This window comes from Euprymna scolopes, chromosome 26 (assembly GCF_053919585.1).
Source record: "Euprymna scolopes isolate OS-2025 chromosome 26, ASM5391958v1, whole genome shotgun sequence".
Lineage (NCBI taxonomy): Eukaryota > Metazoa > Mollusca > Cephalopoda > Sepiida > Sepiolidae > Euprymna > Euprymna scolopes.
Window position 1 is genome coordinate 208,754 of NC_136507.1, and position 27,235 is coordinate 235,988.

Here is a 27,235-nt window from a genome sequence, read left to right on the forward strand (position 1 = left end):
ATTTGATTTTAAATTTCTTTTTAAATGACGACTTTTATCGACTTTTTTTTTTAAATACCCCCCCCCCCAATGGTGTTTATTCCGAAATCCGTTGTTAACATGGAGAGGTTGGGGGTGTTTATTCTGAAAGCCGTTCTTAACATTTGTGGAGGTGGACCTAATGTAAAAAAATAAAAATAAATAAATAAATTAAAAAAAAAAACTAAATCATTTACTGATAACTTCTCACTTTTACAAATATTTTTTAAGTTACATGCGCGGATGAACAAATTGTTGAATAGTGCGAAAACAAAACATTTAGGTCCACCGCCACAATTTTCTTTTTTAAATGACGACTTTTATTGATGAATAAATTTACTTCTCCGCAACTTTTATTGATAAATAAATCTACTTCTCTGCCACGGGCACTGAACCCCTACTTTTTTTTAATAGTATTTTCGGGTGGGTATGCTGACAACAAATATCAGTTAAATTTTGCAAATAGCTCCCCCCACTCAAAAAGTGGTGTTTATTCCGGAAGCTGTTCTTAAGATGAGGAGGTTGGGGAGGGGGGGGTGATTATAAGGTGGACCTAATCTAAAAAAAAAACAAGTTGTTTATGCGCACATAAGCAACTATTTTTTTATTAACTTTTTTTTTTTACTTTTTTATTTAAAAATTAGTAAATTTCAATGAATAGAATAATAAATCATTTATCATTAATATGTGTTTTTGGTTTTGTGTTGAATGAAACTTTTTTTTTTTTCATTACAACAATAATGAACCAATTTAAATCTTCCGGCATGCGTTTAAGGGTTACGAAATTATCAATAAATCGTTTAGTTAATAAGCCAACGTCAGTAAATAAAAAAATGTTACGTGCGCATGCATTAGCCTTGACTGGGGGGGGGGCTAAGGGAGCGACCATTAAATAATTATGCTGGTCGCCATGGAACTCAACGCCCAAGGAGTACCCAAAGTGGCACTTATGCACTTATGTTACCGTGCTATTTTTTAAAATAGTATTTTCCTGTTAAATTCAAATTTTACAATATGTTTTTCTTTTATTAATTTAAGTGAAAGTACAGATAACCCGGTCGGTTTCTAATGCGAGGAAAATCACCCCCCCCCCAAAAAAAAGGGTACTCTGGATAATAACAAAACATTAAAATTGCCTCAGTCTCGAAAGATTTCTTCTCTACGGAATGAGGAAAAAAACGGTGAAGTGTAGTTCACCTTCTGTTTCTCTCCCCCTCTCTCAATATCTCTCTCTATCCATCTCTCCCTTTCCCTCTCTCAATCTATCTTTCTCTCTATATCACCCTCTCTCTTTGAGCCCCTTTCTCTCTCTAACTCCCTCTATCTCTCTCCTTTCCTCTGTTTCATCCCTCTCTGTTTCTAACTCTCCCCCTCTCTGTTTATCTATCAATCCCTTTATCTCGCTATCTCCTTCTCTTTCTCTATTTTCCTCTCACTGTCTCTTTTCTATCTATATATCTTCCTCTCTATCTGTCCATCTCTAATCCCTCATCCTATTTTAGTCTCCTAAATTAATTACAGTGAATAAGGCATTGTCAAAACATGGATAAATCCTATTTTAGTCACCTAATTTACTGACTGTGAGAATAGAAGTTATTTGGAAATTACTGCTACCTTGAACAGCACCAGAAGTAACTGGTAAAACCTTTCTAATTAAATTGATTTTGGCAGCCATTTGGTAACAAAATGACATAGCCTTAGCCCTTGCTGCATGAGGAATACCTGTGACCTTGCTGCCAAGTAGAAGAATTATTTATTCTACTTTAAAACATTCAACTTTTCAAAAATCTCATGTTCGACATCTCCAAAAAATCCAATATGGGGAAAAATATTGCAAAACTGCAAACTTATTGTTTGCACAATGTATGCACAATGGTACGCAAAAAATCACTTGAGGCTCTTGGTTGATCCTTGCAAGATTTGCATGGCAATTTCAGACCATTTGGGAATGCAGTAATATTGCTTGCAGGAGATTTCAGACAAATGTTACCTGTTATTCTTCAATCAACACCAGCAGATGAAATAAATGCTTGCCTCAAATACTCTACTTTTTTGTTCCATGTGAAGACATTAAAGTTAACTCAAAATATGCATATACAGTTGCAGACTGTTCGATCCGCACAAAACCTTTTGCATCACTTGTGGGAAATTGGGTACGAAAAAGTGCCAGCTGGTCAGAGTTAAGGGCAAAATTCTTTGACTTTTAACTTCTGTAATTTCTGTAGTTTTATTTCATCAAAAGAATAGTTAGTTTAAAAGGTTTTTGCAGATATTCAAATTATAAGAATTCCATTTGACTGAGTGAATGAGCTATTCTTGCAGGTCAATACAAAGATGCCCATGAACTTAACGCTATGATTAAATGTAAAATTCCAAGTGAGGTAGTCAAATACAAATCCATCGACACTGTTGTGAAAGCAGATAAAGTGGTTAATTATCCAACAGTTATATTTGCCAGGGATGCCACCGCATGTATTGCAACTGAAATTTGGTGTACTAATTATCATGTTGTGAAATATAAACCAATCCAAGCTTTGCAATGGCACATAGCTTGCAGTAAAAAAAAAATTAACAAACAATATCATAGAAACAACAATCTTAACAGGACCTTTCACAGATGAATATATCTTCATTCCAGGCATTCCTATGATTCCACCGGATACATCATTACACTTTAGGAAATTGAACTTTCCAATTTTATTGTCATTTGCAATAACCATCAACAAAGCACAGGAAACAATCTTTACAATTGTGGGCCTTACAGTTACACACTGACTGTTTTTCACATGTTACATATTCAAGAGTCACCAAACCGGAAAATCTCTATATCAGCTAAGAAAATGGAACAACAAACACTGTGTACCCATGCAAAATGGAAATTTAAACCTATAAGAAACATGCTTTTTCTCATTTTGGAACTTTTTCCATTGCGCCAATTTGAGCCACAGCAACGCGTGGCAGGGTACAGCTAGTATATATATATATATATATATATATATATATATATATATATATATATATATATATATATATAATACACAATGGTATTATTTATGCTTATGATCATTTTAGCAGCCTATCAGCATATTCAAATCATAATTCAAATCTATAATAGCAGAGTTGCACTTCAAGCTATATATTTTCTTTTTCCTTTGTACAAGGGTACAAAGGAAAAAGAAAATATATAGCTTGAAGTGCAACTCTGCTATTATAGATTTGAATATGCTGATAGGCTGCTAAAATGATCATATGTTAGGCTGCTAAAACTCATATGTTATTGCATTTGTTCATTCTCATAAATCTTGTATCACAATATTAGGAAAAAAATCAATCTATAAAAATGTCTTATTTGTAAACATAAAAGCTTCATTTTATAGAATTGAAAAGTTGCACATTTTATAGAATTGAAAGTTGCAAATAAGAATTTAATAATTTACTCTCAAAAACAAGATGACTTCAGTGAGCTTCTCATTCATTGCAGCCCTTTGGTCTGTCCTGATTAGCCTTAGTGCTGAAAACAAACGTTCAACACTCACTTGTGTTGGAGGAAGTGCTGCTGCCAACATTGCAGATTCTTTTACTATCGCAGAGTACTGCTTTAATTGTTCTACTTGCTGTGATGCAGCATGAAAGTCTAGCTTGAAACTTGCTAAGTCTTTATTCACTGAAGATAACGTTTTAGCTGTTTCCTGTAGCTTACGCCACTTTGACCTTGGTTTATGATCTTCTTGATCCAAAAGCTTTTCAAAATCCTCTTTATTGCAGGTTTCCTCTGAGTCTGTGGTTGAAATAGTGTCTGGATCTTCAGTAGATGCCTTTGAATGTAAGCCCGAAATCTTCACAACAAGATCACAAAGTGCCGATTTCGCTTTATCTTTCTGAGTGTCAGATAACAACACTCTATTCATTGGGTCTACATATACTCCAGCCAGTAGGATTTTATTATGAAGCAGTTGTATTTCTCTTTGACGCATTGACTCGCACATTATTCTTGCACCACATCTGGATAAGGAATGTTCTAACATTTTCCATTCTTTCAAGAACATTCCTGGAGTGAGGTCCTCTTCTTGAAGCTTTTTTGTCACTTGAAAAGGAAGCTTAAGAAGGTCTTCCAGTTCTTCAAGTTGAATCCATTGTGCTTCTGAAAAACTGACATCTGGGTTTGCCATATCGATAAGCCAACTTCAATTCAGCAAGCCGTTTTACCATGTTGTAAGTACTACCCCAGCGAGTTACTTGGTCTAATATGGCTCCTTTTCCAGCTCTTCCTTTAAGAATGTCATCAATCTTCGGAGTTCTTGCTTAAATAGCAACTCTTCTGACAGATAACTGGAATGATACTCTGGTTTTCAATTTCTGAAATGCAGGCTGCTACATCACCAAATGCATCCAATGAATTTGGTGCCTCCTCAAATCCTTCAAAGAAATTAAAATCCTCTTGCTTCTCTGTTAAGTCATCTACTGTGACTTGGCCTAGGTTGTTCTTCCTGAATCTCTGCTGCACATTCTTCTGTAACACTAGAATCTTCTCTTTCATTCAGACGCATTATCTGTGACAATGCATAATACATAGTCTTTCTGAATGCCAAAGTCTTGCAACACTTCTTTTACCAATTTGCTTTAAGAAGTTACTGAAATGTTGGGTTTCAGTGTCTTTAATTTAGTCATATTTTTCCCTTAATCCACATAGCTAACATAAACAGCAAAATAATTAACACGATGGTGTGTGCATGCATCCATTTTCAAGTATATAAACTTATTGCTGTTTTCTCTTTAACTGTTTTTTTTTTTGGCTATCATATTCACCAATAATTAATTTCTTTATGGAATCTCTGTTTAGAGCCACTCCTAATTTTCGTGCCACACTTCAGGCCGAGAAAAGAATCTCAAGGGAATGCTGTTGAGAACAATAATCTTAACGATGTTCCTTTTTAATTCAGCTGGAGCCATTGATTGTAACAAAACAACTTGTAAGAGATTCTGTAGGGTTCTTTTCAGTAATCAAAGTTTTAGATTTTGATGTGGTTGGTAATGAGCGTTTGTCTTTCTGTTGAACAAGTTTAAAGATGCTAGGATGGCAGCGCTCCAAATGTCTTTTTCAGTTAGAAGCACGAGTAGGAGCATGGGCACCACTAATTTCAACACCACGTTGTTTCTTCGTCGTGATTTCAAAATCACTGGTTAAAATGGTCAAATACGGCAGATTTACGTTTTGAAGCCATCTTGTGGGTGCATCAAGTTTTGTAACTAATTTTCAAAATTATATATTTCTGTAAATCTGTCAAAAAAAAGATGTTCAATTCAAAATGTAAAAATTGTTTGCTTTATTTCAGTAATAAATTTCTGTAAACCTATAAAAACGTAAATAAATACATATGTAGGGTTTTTGAGATTCTTCCACATTATTAGATAGGTCGATTTTAAATCAACTTGCCTAGACCCGGGAAAGTTGTATATTCGGCTCATTGCATTAAAGAATTTTTTATCCGATATTGTTATGTTTTTCTAAACCCTAAACTACAAAAAAATAAAATATTTAAATTCTGATATTTTATGTTAACTGCACTGAGGCCATAAACATCAGCTATTTATTGAAGTCAGAAAATGTTCAGGCATTCACTTTTACTAGTAAATAACATAGAATTTAGGTGTTTAGAGGTGGGGGGTTAAATCAAAACAAAATGGAAAATAAAGAATATGCGAACCCTGTTTAAATAAATAACCCTTTTTTTAAATCGGAAAAACAAACAAAACAACAAAAAAAGCGAATATGATGCAGAATAAAGAATAAGAGAACGGAAATGTTTAAATGTTAAAACTTATTTGTAATAAAAACAAAAACAAAAACAAAAATCTAGCATATTTCTATTAACGAAAAATGTGATAAACTACCGAAAATGAAGGAAAAGAAAAATCACTGGGATGCGCTGTTGAAACAGTGCATCCCAGTGATTTTTCTTTTCCTACCGATAATCAGCTATTTTTGTTTAGATTAGTTAATCATATACAATGTCACATGGTGGCAACACAAATTTATACCCATTTTTTTTGGGATAAGATTGTAATTCCGGATCGATCCTGGACTAATAAAATTGCCAAATTCCATTCAAGAACTGGATAACTTTCGGATTACAATCTGATATCCAAAGACAGACTTTTCATTGATCATGTGTGACGTCAAAACCAAAGCGAAAAAAGCTGTATGGATATTCTGCTAGTATATATATTTCTATTATCTGATTTGTATATATTTGCTACTATTTCATTCAAACCAGGGCGATGCCAGGTATGAGGGGTGTTCAATAAGTAATGATCCTGACCCATAGCAAAACTTGGAACCACCCAGACTTATGCATCTCCCATGCAGCTCTGGAGACCGTTTTTGTAGAAATCAAGGCTGCATCATCTGAGAAACGCTTTCCTATGACTTCATGGCTGAGAAGAGGGGGAAATCAGAGGGTGTAAGGTCAGGAGAGGATATTTATGGTTATACGCCCGTCTGGTGACATGCGAGTTGTGGACCGGAACAACGTACATGTTCAGGACGTGACATGAACACAGTAAATAAACGACACGTTTACAGAAATTGAGTTTTCTTTCCTTCTTTCTATTCGTTTCATTATTTTCTTCTGTAGCAAATTAGGATATTTATATCCTGGTCTACAACTGCGGTAAAAAACGACCCTGGTGTCCCATGGGGAGGCATAGTAAATAGGTACAACTGCGGTCGTCCACACCTATGTAAGGAACACGTATTCAAATTTTCGTACACACAGACTTGCTACATTTCCTGTCAAATGCCATCCAATACGGCCTTCTTTTACCACTTCAGCCGTAGCTGGATGAATGAAAGCAATCAGATCATGATCAGAAGATCCCCACATTACGTCCAAATCACAATTCTCGCCAATATCGGGCGAGGATGTTCGGGATCGATTCAAGCCGCCACCAAGTACTAGTGGAGTTCGCGACAATTGAAGACAATTCCGACTAGCCAAATTCAAAACCTTAACTTAACTCAGCTCTAAAATCAGGGAGGGAAAGGTCGCCAACATTATGTGCAATGCTCAAGATGATCAGGTTTTTCATGTCTAAAGGCAAAATCTAGAGTGATTGATGAACAAACACTGGGACGCTTTCTTTGCATTGTTTTCAGAGTTCGTAATGTCTTTTGAGACATTACAAAATCTGAAAACTATCCTAGGTTTGGAGGAGGTTTGCATTTGCTCCCTCTTTGGGAAAGCTGCCTCCATCGTTTTCAAGTGTTACTTCTGCGGGTTGTCTCTTTTTTCACGCTTCCTACAAATGGTCTTGATGGTCAGTCATGGAGTATGGAAAAAATACGAAAATCACGGTTTTGTCTGATGTGGAGACAGCGTCCAAAGTGGAGAGCACCAAAAAGAAGTGGGGTCAAAAGCGGCAACAGGGGAGATAGAACTGAGAGTGGAAGTGGGAAGGTAATGGTTATTGGACCTTTTAGCATGGTTCGGCACTCTTTTAGGAAGCCTCTAGTAAGCGACGACTCTCGATACAAAAAAGATAACAATGAACTCCCCAATTGTGTTTGCACAAGCATTCATCTGTGTCGAGGGCGGAGGAAGAAAAAATACAGGTAATATTCCACTTCGATTTTTAACGGAATCTGAGCTCCTGAAATGAAGAAAAATATTTTGGTTGAGAGATTGGGGATAGTGATTGATTTCTTTCTCTCCAAGGTCGGGAAATCACGGTGTTCCACGGTTGATCCTGTAGATCTCAGGAAGGCCATTCCCAAACAGATATTGAACCCAAAGGTGTTGTGCAGGCAAGGGAAGTAAAGGATGAGAAAGTAGACATGTTCTGCACGCCTCGGCTCTATCGTTTCCTAGGAAGCCACAAGTTGACAGCAGCCTTCTCCTCTGACCAATTCTTAAGTGTGCAGAAGTCCGGTTGGTTGGACCTTTCACTTTTTCTTCAGCCACTGGCACTAAAAATTTGCATTTTTCCCGGTTTAGCCGAATTCCACATTTTTCCAGCCTGTTCAAAACTTTGTCCAGTGTCTCTAAGTTTTTTTTCCTTGTTCTGCTTGAATGTCATCAATTCTAATAATTTGGACTGATTTCAATGCATAATTTAGACTGATTTCAATGCATAATGCCGGTAATTGGATAATTAAAAGAATTAATCTAGTCACCTAGGGTTTTTGCCTCTTGAATGAGATAGGCGCAAGCATAGTTCCAGTTGTCTGATCTAGCTGAAATTTTGCATGTTATTACTATTAATCTGGCAGTTCTGCACTAATTGTGGTTTCTGTTTTACAGGTGTTTGAACTGAGTGTGAAATGGAGCCTGTTGAATGTCGAGCAGTGATTCAGTTTTTGTATTTAAAAGGACGACTTTTGATGAAACTTATGGTGATGTAATGTAATGAAAAGAAAAAAATGATACTGCTTTAATGTTGTAAAACGCTGATATTGTGAATTCAAACATGTTTGTCAAGTTGAAGCTGCCATTTAGGAAGATCGGTGCATTATATCACCTGCAACAAATAGCCCGTCAAATTAGTACAGGGTCTGTGGAAATTATCATTCATGAGCATTTGCATATGTAGGTTCCAGGTTCCAGAAGCGAGAACGCTTCGAGTGCCAAGAGGATGAGTCAAAGTTTTTCAAAAGATGAAACAGATGTAGAGACCAAATCCAGTGAAGAAACCCTCTTTTGGCAAGAACCATGACGGCAAATGGTACCACTTTATGCATTACTTTTGAGGAAATTGAGGGAAGCTATCAAAATCAAGAGGCAGAACGAGATCAGCAAACGTACCCTCCTCCTATTCCGGTCCACAACTCGTATGTCACCAGTTATGAAATCCTCACCCATGCTCCCTACTCTCATGACTTTGCACTCATGAAGTTGTTTTTGAAAGGAAAGCGTTTCTCAGATGATGCAGCCTTGATTTCTATAAAAACCGTCTCCAGAACTCCATCAAACGATGGGAGAAATGGGTGGTTCCTTTGTAGAGAAAGACTATACCAAGTTTCGTTGCTCTATTGCTATAGGAAGTGGGTCACGGGCATTACTTATTGCACGCCCGTCATACCTGAGATCGCCCTGGTTGGAATGAAATAGTAGAAATATATAAAATATATTTGTAGTCATCGACATACAGTCCTGTTTTGTTGTATCACAACTCATCAGTGCCGCTAGACTATCACCTATCCCAAGCCGAGGATCGAACCTAGAACCGTCGTGATGACAGTCGGCAGTTGTACCCCTTGACCACGGAAGCGGTGTCCGCAACTAATCTGTCCGAATGTCTATTTAAATAAACATCCGTCCGCCACTCGTAAAGTGCTCAAACGTTTGTTTGTAAACAAACCGCGAGCTTCGCATTTTTTCAGGCAAATTAAGTAGCGAGTGAGGTTATTTACGATAGTGCTCGCCCCAAAGAGGTGGGCTTTATAAAATATATTTGTAGTCATCAACATACAGTCCTGTTTCGTTGTATCACAACTCATCAGTGCCACTAGACTAGCACCTATCCCAAGCTGAGGATCGAACCTAACACCGTCGTGATTACAGTCGGCAGTTCTACCCCTTGACCACGGAAGCGGTGTCCGCAACTAATCTGTCCGAATGTCTATTTAAATAAATATCCGTCCCCCACTCGTAAAGTGCTCAAACGTTCATTTGTAAACAAACCGTGAGCTTCGCATGTTTTCAGCCAAATTAAGTAGCGAGTGAGATTATTTACGATAGTGCTCGACCCAAAGAGTGGGGCTTTATAAAATATATTTGTAGTCATAGACATACAGTCCTGTTTCGTTGTATCACAACTCATCAGTGCCACTAGACTAGCACCTATCCCAAGCCGAGGATCGAACCTAGAACCGTCGTGATGACAGTCGGCAGTTCAACCCTGTGACCACGGAAGCTGTGTCCGCAATTAATCTGTCCGAATGTCTATTTAAATAAACCTCCGTCCGCCACTCGTAAAGTGCTCAAACGTTTGTTTGTAAACAAACTGCGAGCTTCGCATTTTTTCAGCCAAATTAAGTAGCGAGTGAGATTATTTACGATAGTGCTCGACCCAAAGAGGGGGCTTTATAAAATATATTTGTAGTCATCGACATACAGTCCTGTTTCGTTGTATCACAACTCCTCAGTGCCGCTAGACTAGCACCTATCCCAAGCCGAGGATCGAACCTAGACCCGTCGTGATTACAGTCGGCAGTTCTACCCCTTGACCACGGAAGCGGTGTCCGCAACTGATGTCTATTTAAATAAACCTCCGTCCGCCACTCGTAAAGTGCTCAAACGTTTGTTTGTAAACAAACCGCGACCTTCGCATTTTTTAAGCCAAGTTAAGTAGCGAGTGAGATTATTTACGATAGTGCTCGACCCAAAGAGGGGGCTTTATAAAACATATTTGTATTCAACGACGTACAGTCCTGTTTCGTTGTATCACAACTCATCAGTGGCGCTAGACTAGCACCTATCCGAAGCCGAGGATCGAACCTAGAACCGTCGTGATGACAGTCGGCAGTTCTACCCCTTGACCACGGAAGCGGTGTCCGCAACATATCTGCCCGAATGTCTATATAAATAAACATCCGTCCGCCACTCGTAAAGTGCTCAAAGATTATTTACGATAATGCTCGACCCAAAGAGGGGGGGGGCTGTTTAAAATATATTTGTAGTCATCGACATACAGTCCTGTTTCGTTGTATCACAACTCATCAATGCCGCTAGACTAGCACCTCTCTGAAGCCGAGGATAGTAGAAATATATATACTACCAAGATTAAATTAGATTGGTATAAATACTAGCATCAGATTAAATTAGACTTGAATGAGATTTGTAGAACGTTAAATGTAATGTAAATATAATAGGTAATATATAGGTAACAATATAATATATATATATATATATATATATATATGTATATATATAGGTAACAATATATATATATATATATATATATTGTTACCTATATATATATATATATGGTTACCTATATATGGGTAACAATATATATATATATATATATATATTATATATATATATATATAAATATATATATATATATTTATATATATTTATATATATATATATATATATATATATATATATGTACTAACAGCTGAATACTCGACCTCCATATATATGTATACTAACAGCTGAATACCCGACCTCTATCAGCATTGTAGCGAATGCCTGAAACTGAAGCAAATTATCTGGCATCGCCTGGAATTGAATATGGGAATATAGCAAAATACTCGGGATTGAATGAAATTGATGGAAATATATACTAGCACCAGGGATTGAATAGGATTGGCGTAAATATATGGTAGCAGAATACTCGGCATCGCCCAGGATTGAATGAAATAAGTTGAACTAGCAGAATTGTTCTGTATTAAATGATGGTGGGATAGCAGAATAGTTGGCATCACCGGTAATTCAATGAGGTTTATGGGATGTAAAATACACAGTGTCCCCCAGAATTGAATAAGACAGATAGATACTAGGAGAAGACTTGGCCTCGATCGCCCGTGATTGAATGAGATATTACACATATGCATATATTACACTAGCCTCGCTTGGAATTGAATGAGATAAGTGAAAATATATACTAGCAGTGGGTGGGAGAATGTAAAGTTCTTCCCGGAAATAGCTTAAACAATTTTAAATCTCAAAATTACGAAAAAGTCAATTCCGAATAAGGCTGAAGCAGTTTACAATCTCAAAATTAGATTAATTTATCTATATTGTTGGTTTTCTTTGACTAGGCCATTTTACTAGGCCAGGTGATCAATATTTCTTTTTGTTTTTTTATGTCATCTGAAAATCCTGCTGAGAGATCTTCCAATAGTGCCGATATTAATTCCTCAAAGAAATGAAGTAATGTTAAGCAATGGACAATGTTTATTAATTTGAAAATCCTAATCATGCATCTTTTAAAAATTGTTTCAGTTTTCTGAAATTTTTTAACATATGTTGTATAATAACCGTCTAAGTGTAGGTAAAATTATTTTATTATATCATGTTTGAAATCCTAGTCCTAGATTCTTGCAAAGGTAAAATATATGTAAATAGTATAGGTACAATTATTTCATAACTGAAATAGGTAAAATATTCTTTTGCTCGAAATAATAGACAATCTCAATCAATGAAAACACCTCATCTCAAAAATACAGACAATTACAATACTCACATATAAACTCAACCAGCTTTATAGAATAAGTTTAGATAACAAAGGGATAAAAAGTTTACAATTAAATTTTATTACGCTATCAGTTCAAAATTTAGGGATAGGAAAACCTCTTTAGCGAAACGCTTTTCATTAGAAGAGGTGGATAAAGACAATAATATTTTAAAAGATAATATTGCGTTTATGGAATGAGGATCAAAGGTAAAACAGGAAAAACGCATAAAGGGCTATAGATTGTGTATATATATATATATATATATATATATATATATATATATATATATATATATATATATATATATATATATGTACGTATATATATACGTACATACATATATATATATATAAATACATATACACACATATATACACATACACATACACATATATATACACACATACACATACATATACATATATGTATACATATATATGCATAGATATATATATACATATATATATTATAAAGAAGTGAACCATCGCGTAAATTCAATCAACTAAGATAAGATGGAAAACGGGGTGAGGAAAAGAAAAAAAGAAAAAATAAATAAAATAAAATAATGGGGCAAGTTATATGTACAATTCAATAAAATAAATAAGTCGATTAAAAACAAGATCGTTAAAATACACCCGAACTTGCCCCATTATTTTATTTTATTTCTTTTTTCTTTTTTTTCTTTTCCTCACCCCGTTTTCCATCTTATTTTAGTTGATTGAATTCACGCGATGGTTCACTTCTTTATAATTATTTTAAAATTTTGTCAATCGAATAAAGTTATATCACATATATATATACATATACATATATATATATACATATATACATACATAAACACATACATATACATATATATACACATACATATACATATATGTATACATATAGATATACTTACATATACATATATATATATATGCATATACATATATATATATACATATATATATATATACATCTCTTCTCTCTCTTCAGTAGTCCGTCGCTGACGACGATGACGTTGCACCATGCCTAACAGTCCCAGATAGATTACGCCTGATGGACTCGCTGGTGACTGTGGAGTCCAGTTCGTGAATTGCATACACGGCCGCAGGCAGCACAGAGGAAGATGCCGTCTGCCCGCTGCGCCGCGTGCCTTTGGTGTCTTCTTTGCTCTGCTCGGTCGTTATAGGTGGAGGTGAAAGTTTCCAAGCCCTCTTGGCAGATGTTTCGCCATTTTCTCCGATCAGCAGCAGCATGTTCGATGGCATTGGATTCTATGCCATATTTTTTCAATGATGTTTTTAGTTGGTCCTTGAAACGTTTACGTGGGCCCTCAGGGTTGCGTCTGCCCTCTGCAAGTTCCCCGTAGAGGACCTTGCGTGGGAGCCTTTCTGCTGGCATCCGGATGGTGTGACCAAGCCACCTAAGTTGTCTATGAGTTAGAATTATTTCAAGTGGGTCCATTTGAGTGTGCCTGCGTATCTCATTGTGTGGCAGCCTATGCCACCATTTTAAACCTAGTATATGCTGTAAGCAGTTGGTATGAAATGCTTCTAGCTTTTTCAGGTGGCGTCTATAAGGTACCCATGACTCGCTGCCATACAAGAGGATGGAGAGACAAATTGCTCTGTAGACAGAAACCTTGGTGGTGGTGGTGAGGTTACGGTTCATAAAAACTTTGTGCGAGAGTCTGCCAAAGGCTGCAGCAGCCAGACCAATGCGCCGTTGGACCTCACTTGTTAGGTCACAGGAGTCAGTGAGCACTGAGCCAAGATAAGTAAACTCTTGAGTGTTTTTCAGTGGCTGTTGGTTGATTGTGAACATCGCTGCTCTTAATGAAACCCGATTCTCGGATGAGGGCTCCCTCACCGAGTCAGGAGAGGGATACACCTTCTTCTGGAAGGGCCTGGATAGGGGTGCTCCTCGCATCCATGGAGTTGCCTTTGCCATCAAGACCAGGCTACTCAACAGCATTCCCCAGAGCCCAACGGGTCACAATGAGAGGCTAATAACTTGGCGCATCCCCTTATCAAATAAACGTCACGCTACCCTAGTCAATGTGTATGCACCAACCCTAGATTCAGCTGATGAATTGAAAGACCAATTTTATGCCCAACTCCATGAGATCATGCTGACAATCCCCAAAGAAGATAAGATCATTCTCCTTGGGGACTTCAATGCAAGAGTGGGCAGCAGTCACCATCTCTGGGAGAGAATCCTAGGGCATCATGGAGTTGGAAAATGTAACGATAATGGGTTGCGTCTTTTAACATTCTGCTCCCAACATAATCTGTCCATCACAAATACCATGTTCCAGCTCCAAAATAAATTCAAGACCACCTGAATGCATCCTAGGTCCAGAATTTGGCACCTACTTGACTATATTATTGTAAGACGTAATGACATGAAAGATGTGAGAATCACCAGAGCCATGAGGGGAGCAGATGGGTGGACAGATCATCGCCTTGTCCGCTCTATTTTCCTTCTTAAGATCCGGCCTCCAGCTCGCCATCAAGCTCCCAGAAAACATCTTGACCTCAAAGCTCTCAACAACATTACAACACGAGCTGCTCTACAAAACGAACTGGCTGAATGTCTTACCTTACCACCTCCTGTAGCAGATCCCATAACAACAGCTTTCTTAACTGAAAAATGGGAAAGCATCTGTGAAGTCCTCCTCAATACTGCCAAGGACATTTTGGGATTCTCAAGAAGAAAACATAGAGACTGGTTTGACGAGCAGTCTGATGGAATTCATCAACTAATTGAAGAAAAAAATCGGCAACAGCAAGCAGTGACTGCAAATCCAACTCCAGCATCACGTGCCAAGCTAGCCGAGCTTCGGTTAAAAGTCCAACAGGAAACCCGAAGAATGCAAAATGAATGGTGGACCAATCTTGCAACTGAGATCCAAGGTTTAGCTGATATGGGGGACCAACATCAATTCTATAATGCCCTTAAGACAGCCTATGGGCCTCTGCCCAGTCCGTAGTGCTGATGGCTCCATACTCTATACTGAGAAGACTGCCATACTCAATCGGTGGGCTGAACATTACCAAGACTTACTGAACAGGCAGAACCCTATCGACCCTACTTTTCTTGATCATCTTAAATGTAAACGTTGATCATCTTAAATGTAAACGTGGTTCGTTCTAAAATAATAAAACCCTATTTCTACGTTACCAATTTATTTGAAATTTTCAGACAACCCATCTTTAGAGTCGAGGTATGTTTTGATGTTATTGAAATAAATTTACCTCGCGAATTATTAAAATATTAAATAAAATAAATATATTTTTTTTTACCGTTACTGCGAATCTGTTCTGTTGTAAACCTGAACTTCCGGTTCGATTCATTTCACAGCCACGAATTGACGAAAGTTTTCATTTTCTGTTAACGCGATAAGTAAAAAAAAAAAAAACTTACTCATGCAGAGAGTGATCCGTGCTGAAATAATAATGTTATTATTTAAAAAGCCATTCTTAACATGGGGAAGGGAGGGTGTTTTGTACCTATTCTGTACTTTAACCTTACAATTGAATAAAAACATATCATAAAACTTTAATTAAACGTGGAAAACGATTTAAAAAAAAATAGCGCGGATCACTCTCTGCATTAGCACACACACACACACACACACACACACAAAAATAATAATCCCATATTTTAAAAATTTAAATTAATTTATGTACTTACCAATTTTTTAAATTTTATTTATGTTAAGGCTTTTCACTCATGAAACATTACGTTTTAATTGTTTAGTTTATTTTCACGGCATTGTTTACATAAAAAAGTTTGTTTTAACTTTTTCTAAACTGTTTCATTTTTACGACATGCCTCAACGTATTATAAACACCCTAAACCCATGTTAAAAAAAACCAAAAAAAAACGCCCTTCCATAAACCTCGAAAGCCGTTCTTAACATGGGGAAGTTAGGGTGTTTATAATATGCTGGGGCGAGTCGTAAAATTAACGAAGTTGCTATCTATTATTTATTGCCAAAATTGCTTGAAATTTATTTATTTGACAAAAAAAAATTACATTGTATTACTGTACACATAGATTCGAAAAAGTTGTCAAAAAACAAATATATAACAAATAAATGTCATCAAAAGCAAGATAAATTACTTTTCTACCAAACTGGATAAATTTTTCGTGTTTTTATTCAATGTAACATGTTTATTCAGCTCGAAAAACATACAGTGTTTACCGATGTATTGGAAAATTCAAGATGGCGTCTGATTCTCTCTTTAACACGGTAAGTTTGGGAAAAGGTGTTATAAATAAAAAAACTATACAAAATACTATTAAAAACCCGCCGAATATATGTCAACCTATGTCACGGTAACATATATTGAGCGAGTTTTTAACAGTATTTTATCTGGGTTTTTATTTATAACACCTTTTCTCAAACTTATCGTGTTAAAGAGAGAATCAGACGCCATCTTGAATTTTCCAATACATCGGTAAACACTGTATGTTTTTCGAGCTGAATAAATATGTTACATTGAATAAAAACACGAAAAATATATCCAGTTTGGTAGAAAAGTAACTTATCTTGCCTTTGATAACATTTATTTGTTATATATTTGTTTTTTGACAACTTTTTCGAATCTATGTGTACAGTAATACAAACCCCATTTTAGTAATTCTGTGGGCCTTGAGTTCTATGGCGACCAGTAGAAAAAAATAATAGTCGCTCCGGCGCTCCGCACGTAACATATTTTATTTACTGACGTTGCCGTAACTAAACGATTATTTGTCACATTTACAAACATTTATTTATTTATTTATTTTGAAAAAAGTTTTACTTTTTTATGAATATTAAAAGAAAAATGGGTACTCATGCAGAGAGTGATCCATGCTGAAATAATAACGTTTATTATTTAAAAAGCCATTCTTAACATGGGAAGGGGAGGGTGTTTTGTACCTATTCTGTACCTTGCAATTGATTAAAAAAAAAACACGATTTAAAAAATAGCGCGGGTCACTCTCTGCATTAGCACAGAAAAATGTTACTAAACATTTATTAATAATTTCTCACTTTTACAAACATTTGATTTTAAATTTCTTTTTAAACGACGACTTTTATCGACTTTTTTTTTAAATACCCCCCCCCCCCAATGGTGTTTATTCCGAAATCCGTTGTTAACATGGAGAGGTTGGGGGTGTTTATTCTGAAAGCCGTTCTTAACATTTGTGGAGGTGGACCTAATGTAAAAAAATAAAAATAAATAAATAAATTAAAAAAAAAAAACTAAATCATTTACTGATAACTTCTCACTTTTACAAATATTTTTTAAGTTACATGCGCGGATGAACAAATTGTTGAATAGGGCGAAAACAAAACATTTAGGTCCACCGCCACAATTTTCTTTTTTAAATGACGACTTTTATTGATGAATAAATTTACTTCTCCGCAACTTTTATTGATAAATAAATCTACTTCTCTGCCACGGGCACTGAACCCCTCCTTTTTTTTAATAGTATTTTCGGGTGGGTATGCTGACAACAAATATCAGTTAAATTTTGCAAATAGCTCCCCCCACTCAAAAAGTGGTGTTTATTCCGGAAGCTGTTCTTAAGATGAGGAGGTTGGGGAGGGGGGGGGGTGATTATAAGGTGGACCTAATCTAAAAAAAAAACAAGTTGTTTATGCGCACATAAGCAACTATTTTTTTATTAACTTTTTGTTTTTACTTTTTTAACTCATCAGTGCCGCTAGACTAGCACCTATCATAAGCCGAGGATCGAACCTAGAACCGTCGTGATGACAATCGGCAGTTCAACCCTTGACCACGGAAGCCGTGTCCGTAACATATCTGCCCGAATGTCTATTTAAATAAACATCCGTCCGCCACTCGTAAAGTGCTGAAACGTTTGTTTCTAAACAAACCGTGAGCTTCGCATTTTTTCAGCCAAATTAAGTAGCGAGTGAGATTATTTACGATAATGCTCGACCCAAAGAGGGGGGGCTTTTTAAAATATATTTGTAGTCATCGACATACGGTCCTGTTTCGTTGTATCACAACTCATCATTGCCGCTAGACTAGCACGTATCCCAAGCCGAGGATCGAACCTAGAACTGTCGTGATGACAGTCGGCAGTTCTACCCCTTGACCACGGAAGCGGTGTCCGCAACTAATCCGTCCGAATGTCCACGTAAATAACCATCCGTCCGCCATTCATAAAGTGCTCAAACGTTTGGTTGTAAATAAACCGCGAGCTTCGCATTTTTTCAGGCAAATTAAGTAGCGAGTGAGATTATTTACGATAATGCTCGACCCAAAGAGGGGGGGGCTTTATAAAATATATTTGTAGTCATCGACATACAGGGTTGTTTCGTTGTATCACAACTCATCAGTGCCTCTAGACTGGCACCTATACCAAGCCGAGGATCGAACCTAGAACTGTCGTGATTACAGTCGGCAGTTCTACCCCTTGATCACGGAAGCGGTGTCCGCAACTAATCTGTCCGAATGTCTATTTAAATAAACATCCGTCCACCACTCGTAAAGTGCTCAAACTTTTGTTCCTAAACAAACCGCGAGCTTCGCATGTTTTCAGCCAAATTAAGTAACGAAAACTCATATGTTATTGCATTTGTTTATTCTCATTAATCTTCTAAAAAATTAGGAAACAAAATCAATCTATAAAAATGTCTTATTTGTAAACATAAAAGCTTTATTTTACAGAATTGAAAAGTTGCAAATTTTATAGAATTGAAAGTTTCAAATAAGAATTTAATAATTTACTCTCAAAAACAAGATGACTTCAGTGAGCTTCTCTTTCATTGCAGCCTTTTGGTCTGTCCTGATTAGCCTTAGCGCTGAAAACAAACGTTCAACACTCACTTGTGTTGGAGGAAGTGCTGCTGCCAACATTGCAGATTCTTTTACCATCGCAGAGTACTGCATTAATTGTTCTACTTGCTGTGATGCAGCATGAAAGTCTAGCTTGAAACTTGCTAAGTCTTTATTCACTGAAGATAACGTTTTAGCTGTTTCCTGTAGCTTACGCCGCTTTGAAAACAAACATTCAACACTCACTTGTGTTGGAGGAAGTGCTGCTGCCAACATTGCAGATTCTTTTACCAGTACTGCATTAATTGTATTACTTGCTGTGATGCAGCATGAAAGTCTAGCTTGAAACTTGCTTCACTGAAGCTGTTTCCTGTAGCTTACGCCGCTTTGACTTTGCTTTATGATCTTCTTGATCAAAATCCTCTTTATTTAGTCTGTGGTTTAAATAGTGTCCGGATCTTCAGTAGATGCCTTTGAATGTAAGCCCGAAATCTTCACAACAAGATCACAAAGTGCCGATTTCGCTTTATCTTTCTGAGTGTCAGATAACAGCACTCATTGGGTCTACATATACTCCAGCCAGTAGGATTTTATTATGAAGCAGTTGCATTTCTCTTTGACGCATTGACTCGCACATTAATTCTTGCACCACGCGTGGATAAGGAATATTTTCCGTTCTTTCAAGAACATTCCTGGTGTGAGGTCCTCTTCTTGATGCTTTTTTGTCACTTGAAAAGGAAGCTTAAGAAGGTCTTCTAGTTCTTCAAGTTGAATCCATTGTGCTTCTGAAAAACTGACATCTTATATCGATAAGCCAACTTCATTGTGCTTCTGAAAAACTGACATCTTATATCGAAACTCTTCTGACAGATAACTGGAATGATACTCTGGTTTTCAATTTCTGAAATGCAGGCTACTACATCACCAAATGCATCCAATGAATTTGGTGCCTCCTCAAATCCTTCAAAGAAATTAAAATCCTCTTGCTTCTTTGTTGAGTCATCTACTGTGACTTGGCCCAGGTTGTTCTTCCTGAATCTCTGCTGCACATTCTTCTGTAACACTAGAATCTTCTCTTTCATTCAGACGCATTATCTGTGACAATGCATAATACATAGTCTTTCTGAATGCCAAAGTCTTGCAACACTTCTTTTACACATTTGCTTTAAGAAGTTACTGAAATGTTGGGTTTCAGTGTCTTTTTTTCCCCTTAATCCACATAGCTAACATAAACAGCAAAATAATTAACACGATGGTGTGTGCATGCATCCATTTTCAAGTATACAAACTTATTGCTGTTTTCTCTTTCTTTCTGTTTGGCTCTCATATTCACCAATCTCTATTTAGAGCCACTCCTAATTTTCGTGCCACACTTCAGGCCGAGAAAAGAATCTCAAGGGAATGCTGTTGAGAACAATAATCTTAACGATGTTCCTTTTTAATTCAGTTGGAGCCATTACAACTTGTAAGAGATGCTTTCAGTAATCAAAGTTTTAGATTTTGATGTGGTTGGTGATGAGCCTTTGTCTTTCTGTTGAACAAGTTTAAAGATGCTAGGATAGCAGCGTTCTAAATGTCTTTTTCAGTTAGAAGCACAAGTAGCATGGCCACCACTAATTTCAACACCACAAGTTGTTTCTTCATCGTGATTTCAAAATCACTGGTTAAAATGGTCAAATACGGCAGATTTACGTTTTGAAGCCATCTTGTGGGTGCATCAAGTTTTGTAACTAATTTTCAAAATTATATAGTGAATATATGTCAAAAAAAAGATGTTCAATTCAAAATGTAAAAATTGTTTGCTTTATTTCAGTAATAAATTTCTATAAACCTATAAAAACGTAAATAAATACATATGTAGGGTTTTTGAGATTCTTCCACATTATTAGACAGGTCGATTTTAAATCAACTTGCCTAGACCCGGGAAAGTTGTATATTCGGCTCATTGCATTAAAGAATTTTTTATCCGATATTGTAACAATTTCTAAACAAAAAATAAAATTGTTATGTTTTTCTAAAAAAAAAAATAAAATATTTAAATTCTGATATTTTATGTTAACTGCTATAAACATCAGCTATTTATTGAAGTCAGAAAATTCTGCTAGTATATATATTTCTATTATCTGACTTGTATATATTTGCTACTATTTCATTCAAACAAAGGGCGATGCCAGGTATGAGGGGCGTTCAATAAGTAAGAGGAGGGCTTTTTAAAATATATTTGTAGTCATCGACATACAGTCCTGTTTCGTTGTATCACAACTCATCAGTGCCGCTAGACTACCACCTATCCCAATCGAGGATCAAACCTAGAACCGTCGTGATGACAGTCGGCAGTTGTACCCCTTGACCACGGAAGCGGTGTCCGCACCTAATCTGTCCGAATGTCTATTTAAAAAAACATCCGTCCGCCACTCGTAAAGTGCTCAAACATCTGTTTGTAAATAAACCGCAAGCTTCGCATTTTTTCAGCCAAATTAAGCAGCGAGTGAGATTATTACGATAGTGCTCAACCCAAAGAGGGGGCTTTATAAAATATATTAATATATAAAATATATTTGTAGTCATCGACATACAGTCCTGTTTCGTTGTATCACAACTCATCAGTGCCTCTAGACCAGCACCTATCCCAAGCGAGGATCGAACCTAGAACCTCCGTGATGACAGTCGGCAGTTCTACCCCTTGACCACGGAAGCGGTGTCCGCAACTGATCTGTCCGAATGTCTGTTTAAATAAACATCCGTCCACCACTCGTAAAGTGCTCAAACGTTTGTTTGTAAACAAACCGTTAGCTTCCCATTTTTTCAGCCAAATTAAGTAGCGAGTGAGATTATTTACGATAATGCTCGATCCAAAGAGGGGGGGCTTTCTAAAATTTATTTGTAGTCATCGACATAGAGTCCTGTTTCGTTGTATCAAAACTCATCAGTGCCGCTAGACTAGCACCTATGTACCACGGCGCCTCCACGTAGAAGTTGTTGTTGTTCTTCTTCGGTCGAGTGGTCAGCGTTGATCGTCTTTGGCGTTGACTCGTCGACAATCGTCCACCGGTCTGCCTTCGCTGTCCGCACTCAGGTTCCAGACAGCTCGAGTTCCTCCAGTGAAGTGACCATACACTGCCCCACCCCACGTTGTGTTCTTTTAAGTGTAAGGCAGCGACGTTTCACACCTGCAAGGAAAAAGGTTAAACACACGGACGACCGGAGACGCTGGCACAAAAGTAAAATAAAACAGAACGCTCTTTTATATATGTAGATAATAAAAGAAATCTTTATCCTGTGTTTTTTTTTCCAAGTTCAAATAACTGTACAGTCGAACGAAGGGAGTGAGTGTGTAATTGGTAATATGGCGACTCGGCTGGGTTCCGATCTCAAGGCAGCTGGTCTTTGGAAAATGATCGGCAACGATTAGGATGGTAAATTCGTTTCTCAATCTAACCGACCGGGAGGCTGGCTGACCAGTTCGAAAGTGTGCGCAGATCCGTAAAACAGGGTGTTTAAATAATAAAACCTTGCTTGGCAATTCCTTTCAAATGTCATTTTCTTGCCAAATTACATTACTCAAGGCTCTTATCGTATAATCTGCTTAGGTAACCAAAACTCTCGGTACGGAGGGGAATTCCCTCTTAATGGTTATTTGCGTCATAACTCGAGGGGCGGTCCCCTCACCTCCAACTACCGTGGAGTCGATCCTCTTACCATTCCCAGTGACGTATGCTAGGGGCTGGTCCTGATTCTCCAACCACCTTGGAATTAATCCTCTCACTATTCCCAGTGACGTCACCCTGGCGTTTCTCTACTTCTTCACCTTAGATCCTCGGATATGTGGGTGAACGGTAGGGTCTATATTAATACTAATTAATATTTCTTTATCTATTTCCGCAAGGAAATACAGTTTCTCCAAACAACATTATTCAGTGGCCGACATGTGGCCATTACCTGTCAACACGCGTCGGCTTATTGTAACTTGTGGCCGACAATCTTTTCCCAAAATATCTTTCTCAAAACAACATTGTCGCAATGGCTCTTCTCCGGGCCATTAATTATATCAACACGGGAACATATGTCCCAGGAAAACGGAAAAAAGTCCCTTTTTCAAAACAGCCATTATCTATAACTTTGGCCAACTCAGCATCGGTCTCGTCAAATTCTATTTCCTCGGTCATCCATCTCAACTTCTTATCAATACGGGAACATACGTCCCAGGAAAAACGAAAGTCTTTTCAAACAGTCATTATCTATGAATTTGGCTAATTCAGCATTTGTCTCGTCAAATTCTTTTTCCTCGGCCATTCATTTCAATTTCTTATCTTATTTTATTTACCCAGGATCGGCAATGGCTACCGCCATCCAGATCTGTTCTGTACCTAGTAACCCAGCCAAGTACTTACGGTCTGTTAACTCTTTCAGACCAGAGTCCTATCCTAATATTGTCACATCACTCCCCTTCATTTTTGTCAATTAGCCATAATTGACACAACAATCAAATTACAATGTTTGTCAATATCCAATTCATGCAAAAAGTTCTCAATGAGTAATTGTCCTGTATATTTTTTCAATGTCTCCACATGCAAGATCAGAGGCTCTCAACACCTCTTACTAATTACTCTGATTACCAATGGTTATCCATCATGCATTATCTGGCTCTTTTAAGTCTTTTCTCTTTTTTTTTTTCAAAGGGTTTCGCATGCAAGATCAGACGCTCTCAACACCTCTTACTAATTATTGCAACTGTCCACCACTCAGGGTCTGTCTCTTTTAGTTGCTTTTTCTTTTTCAATTGTCTTTCTCGAATCAGGGGTGGTCACAATTCCACCCGAAGATTTAATTTCCACTTCTTCTGCATTCTTTTCAAATAGAACACCAATTGGCTCCCCTGTTCCACCCAGGAGAGCACTCGCCATCGCCCTGCGTTTTATCATTAATTCTCTATGCTTCATTAGTGCTCGTACCACTAATATTACCAGGATTATAATAATCAAAGTTCCAATCACGGCCGACCAACTCAACAAGATATTGGTACCACCAATCCAGCCTATACTGGTTTTTCCTACAGTATCCAATTTATCTCTTAATTGTTCAAATCCCATCTTCTCTATAGGCTTCAGTATTTCGGGAATCTTACTCAATGTTGCATCAGGGAATCTTTTTACTATCGGTTCCCACAATTCTGCCCAACCACTGAGATTATTTCCCATTAATTTCCCAAAGGACTTTTCCCTTTCAAACTTCTCCTCAGCTTGGTAATAAGGTGGGAGAGACATGGACGTTCCAAATGCGGAACAACCTAAAGGCAACTCTACCATTGTTAATGGGGGCATCGCCCTTATTGTTCTCGTAGTCTTACCCTCACAAACCATAGATAATTCTATTTCTCCCTGGGTTGCTACCGCCCAGACTCCATCCGATACACTAATTGCTTGTGGTAATACCACATCAGCCAAGATTTCCACTTGACAAGTCCTCCTAATGCCCTCCTTATCTCCCTTAAACAGTTCTAACACACATAATTCATAATTACCAGCCACATATATGGGGCTGGTAGAAGTACAAGTCTTCAATGCATCAGCCCTGCATTGGCTTGCTTCTCTCTCAGGTAACATCATGAACTTAGTCCTTGCCAAGTTCAAAGCTATGTACTCAGTTTCCAACCTATATCTTGCCACAGCCCCCAGCTTCTGGTCTGCTTTAGGATAGGGAATGGGAAGATTTATTATCTGATATATTTCGAACGTACTGTCTCTATCCAATAACGGAACTGACATTACTATTATTAGCTTCTCGTTTTCTATCAGGGTCACACAACCCAATGCATTATAGTATTTCCATAACTCCTCTGTAAGATCTACAGGTAAACGTAAATGATGAGGTAGTTCGGTCTGTATTTTTATCAGTATTGCCTTCAGATAGCTTGGGGTCACTATACTAGGTGATAGATGCCCCAAGGATAGTGAATCTAACTGGGCTCTAACATGCTCTAATAGGGTTATCAATGACTGACTAGTTTGTCGCACCCTAGCTGTAATTGACAACAATTGGAAATACTGCTGCATAAAACTGCTTACCTCTTGCAATTCGGATTTCATTGACTCAGTAATATTAGATAATTGTCCTTGTAACTCTCGTAGATTTCTCGTTAACCAATTTATGTGTACTCGGTTTTTGGCTAATTCCATTCTCGTAACATTTAATATCGATACACTATCTCTAGCCACCTGAGCTAAAGTTTTCTGATTCTTTTCCACATCAAGCAACTTTCGCCTGATAGTTTTCACATCATCCTCGGATACTGTGCCGAATAACGCACTTAACGCTTTTCCCACTATAGGAATTACTGCCCTCTTCGATCTAGCTTGTAACAGCCCAATGCTTTTTAGATAGAAATTCATCTCCTTCCATTGATATTCCATAACCCTAGCTTCTTGCTCTAAGGAAGATAATAGCTTCATGTACCCTTCCTCCTGTACATAGTTACTGACTACTCGTGCTCTGGCCTTATCCAGTGCAATGATCTCATCTTTTGACCCGTCCAACAGCATCCTGTAAGGTTTAAGGTCTACCACTAAGGTAATCAGCCACTTCGACCTGGTAATTATGACTTCACTAACTTTCTTAAAGATAGTATTTCGTTCATTCCTCCATGCATTTGCCGAGCAAATCGCAATCACAATCATCAGCAAAATTCTTTGGTCCATTCCTGCAACGAGATGCAAGAACAATTCATTCTTCATTTGCGTACACCTTTTTTTTTTTCTTTATTAAGTGTTTGTCCTTCCCTAGCCAGCTAAAATTCTCTATAACACAGGTAATTTATTTTGAGACATAGTCAAGGACCAGATGAGATCCACCACACCCGAAGCAAAATGAATGGAGGGGCCCTCTCCACCCACCAGCCTATCCGAGCATCGCCAACCCCAACCGATCCAACACACGTCTACTTTGCAATACCTCACTCACTCAATCTAATTTTGGGGCTCAGCATTCTTGGCTCCCCTCAACCGATATTTAATGGGTATCCCCTCTGTTTCAGGGATCCTTTTTTCTTTCTGCCACCTCTCACGAAGTTGGGCAAGAGGTATCTCATCCTCTGACTCCCAATCACTTCCACTGGTTCTATCTCCAGTAATTGCCCTCGGCGGCTGTTCATTGACTTCTCGATCTCCAGGCTTTATTACTTTATCTCCTACAATTTCCGTTACTTCGAAGACTCGTGGGTCTTCTATCAGATTATAATCACTTTCCTCGCCTGATTCTTCCTCCTCAGAATCTGCTAAAGTGACCTTTCTCTTTTTCCGTTGTGTTGGCTTTAACTCTGGTCCTTCCCAAGTATCTATTCTAGCCAACTTTAACTCATTTGCATTGGCTCGTTTCACCTTCCCTGAAACTTGGTCCCATATCACAAACGTGACCGGTCCGGTCTGATCTACGATTCTATAATAAGGCTCCCATCTGGCACTCAATTTGCCCTGTCGCAGATTAACCTTATAGTACACTGGATCTCCAATTCCCAGCTTTACTTCCTCTCTTCCTTTATTAATTCTGTCATTACGTCTTTTCTGAGCACGGGCGATTCTCCGCATCGCTTGCGCAAATATTCTATGCTGCTTCTCAATTATCAGTTTATGGTGATCCTCACCCATGTACTTTCGTCGTGGCTTTAGCAAATTGTCCACTGGCAGCACTACATCTCGCCCAAATATCATATAGTACGGTGAGAATTTTGAAGTTTCATTCTCACAAAATCTCACTGCAGCTAGTGCCTGAGTCAAATATAAATCCCAATTCTCCTCATTGTCCTTCACCAATTTGGACAATACATCGGCTAAGGTCTTATGAAATCTCTCCACCTTAGCATTACTCTGCGGGTGATATGGAGATGTCGTCACATGCTCCACCCTCAAACTCTCCAATGCCTCACGCATTATTCTATTTACATTCTCGGGTCCATTGTCCGTGACCAATTGCACAGGTGACCCATAGCGAGGGAAGATTTCAGTCAAGATCACATCTGACACGGTCTGTGCCTTTTTATCAGGGATGGCATACGCTTCTGGCCAATTAGTTAGCCAATCTACAAAACTCAATATATATTGATTTCCCCTGAGGGTCTCTCCATATGGACCTGATATATCCATGCTGACTTTTTCAAACGGAAAATTCGGTATGTCAGTCTCCCTCAAGGGGGCCAATCGCTGCCTCCTACCCTAGACTTGACATACCTGACAGCCATTTACATACTCTGTGA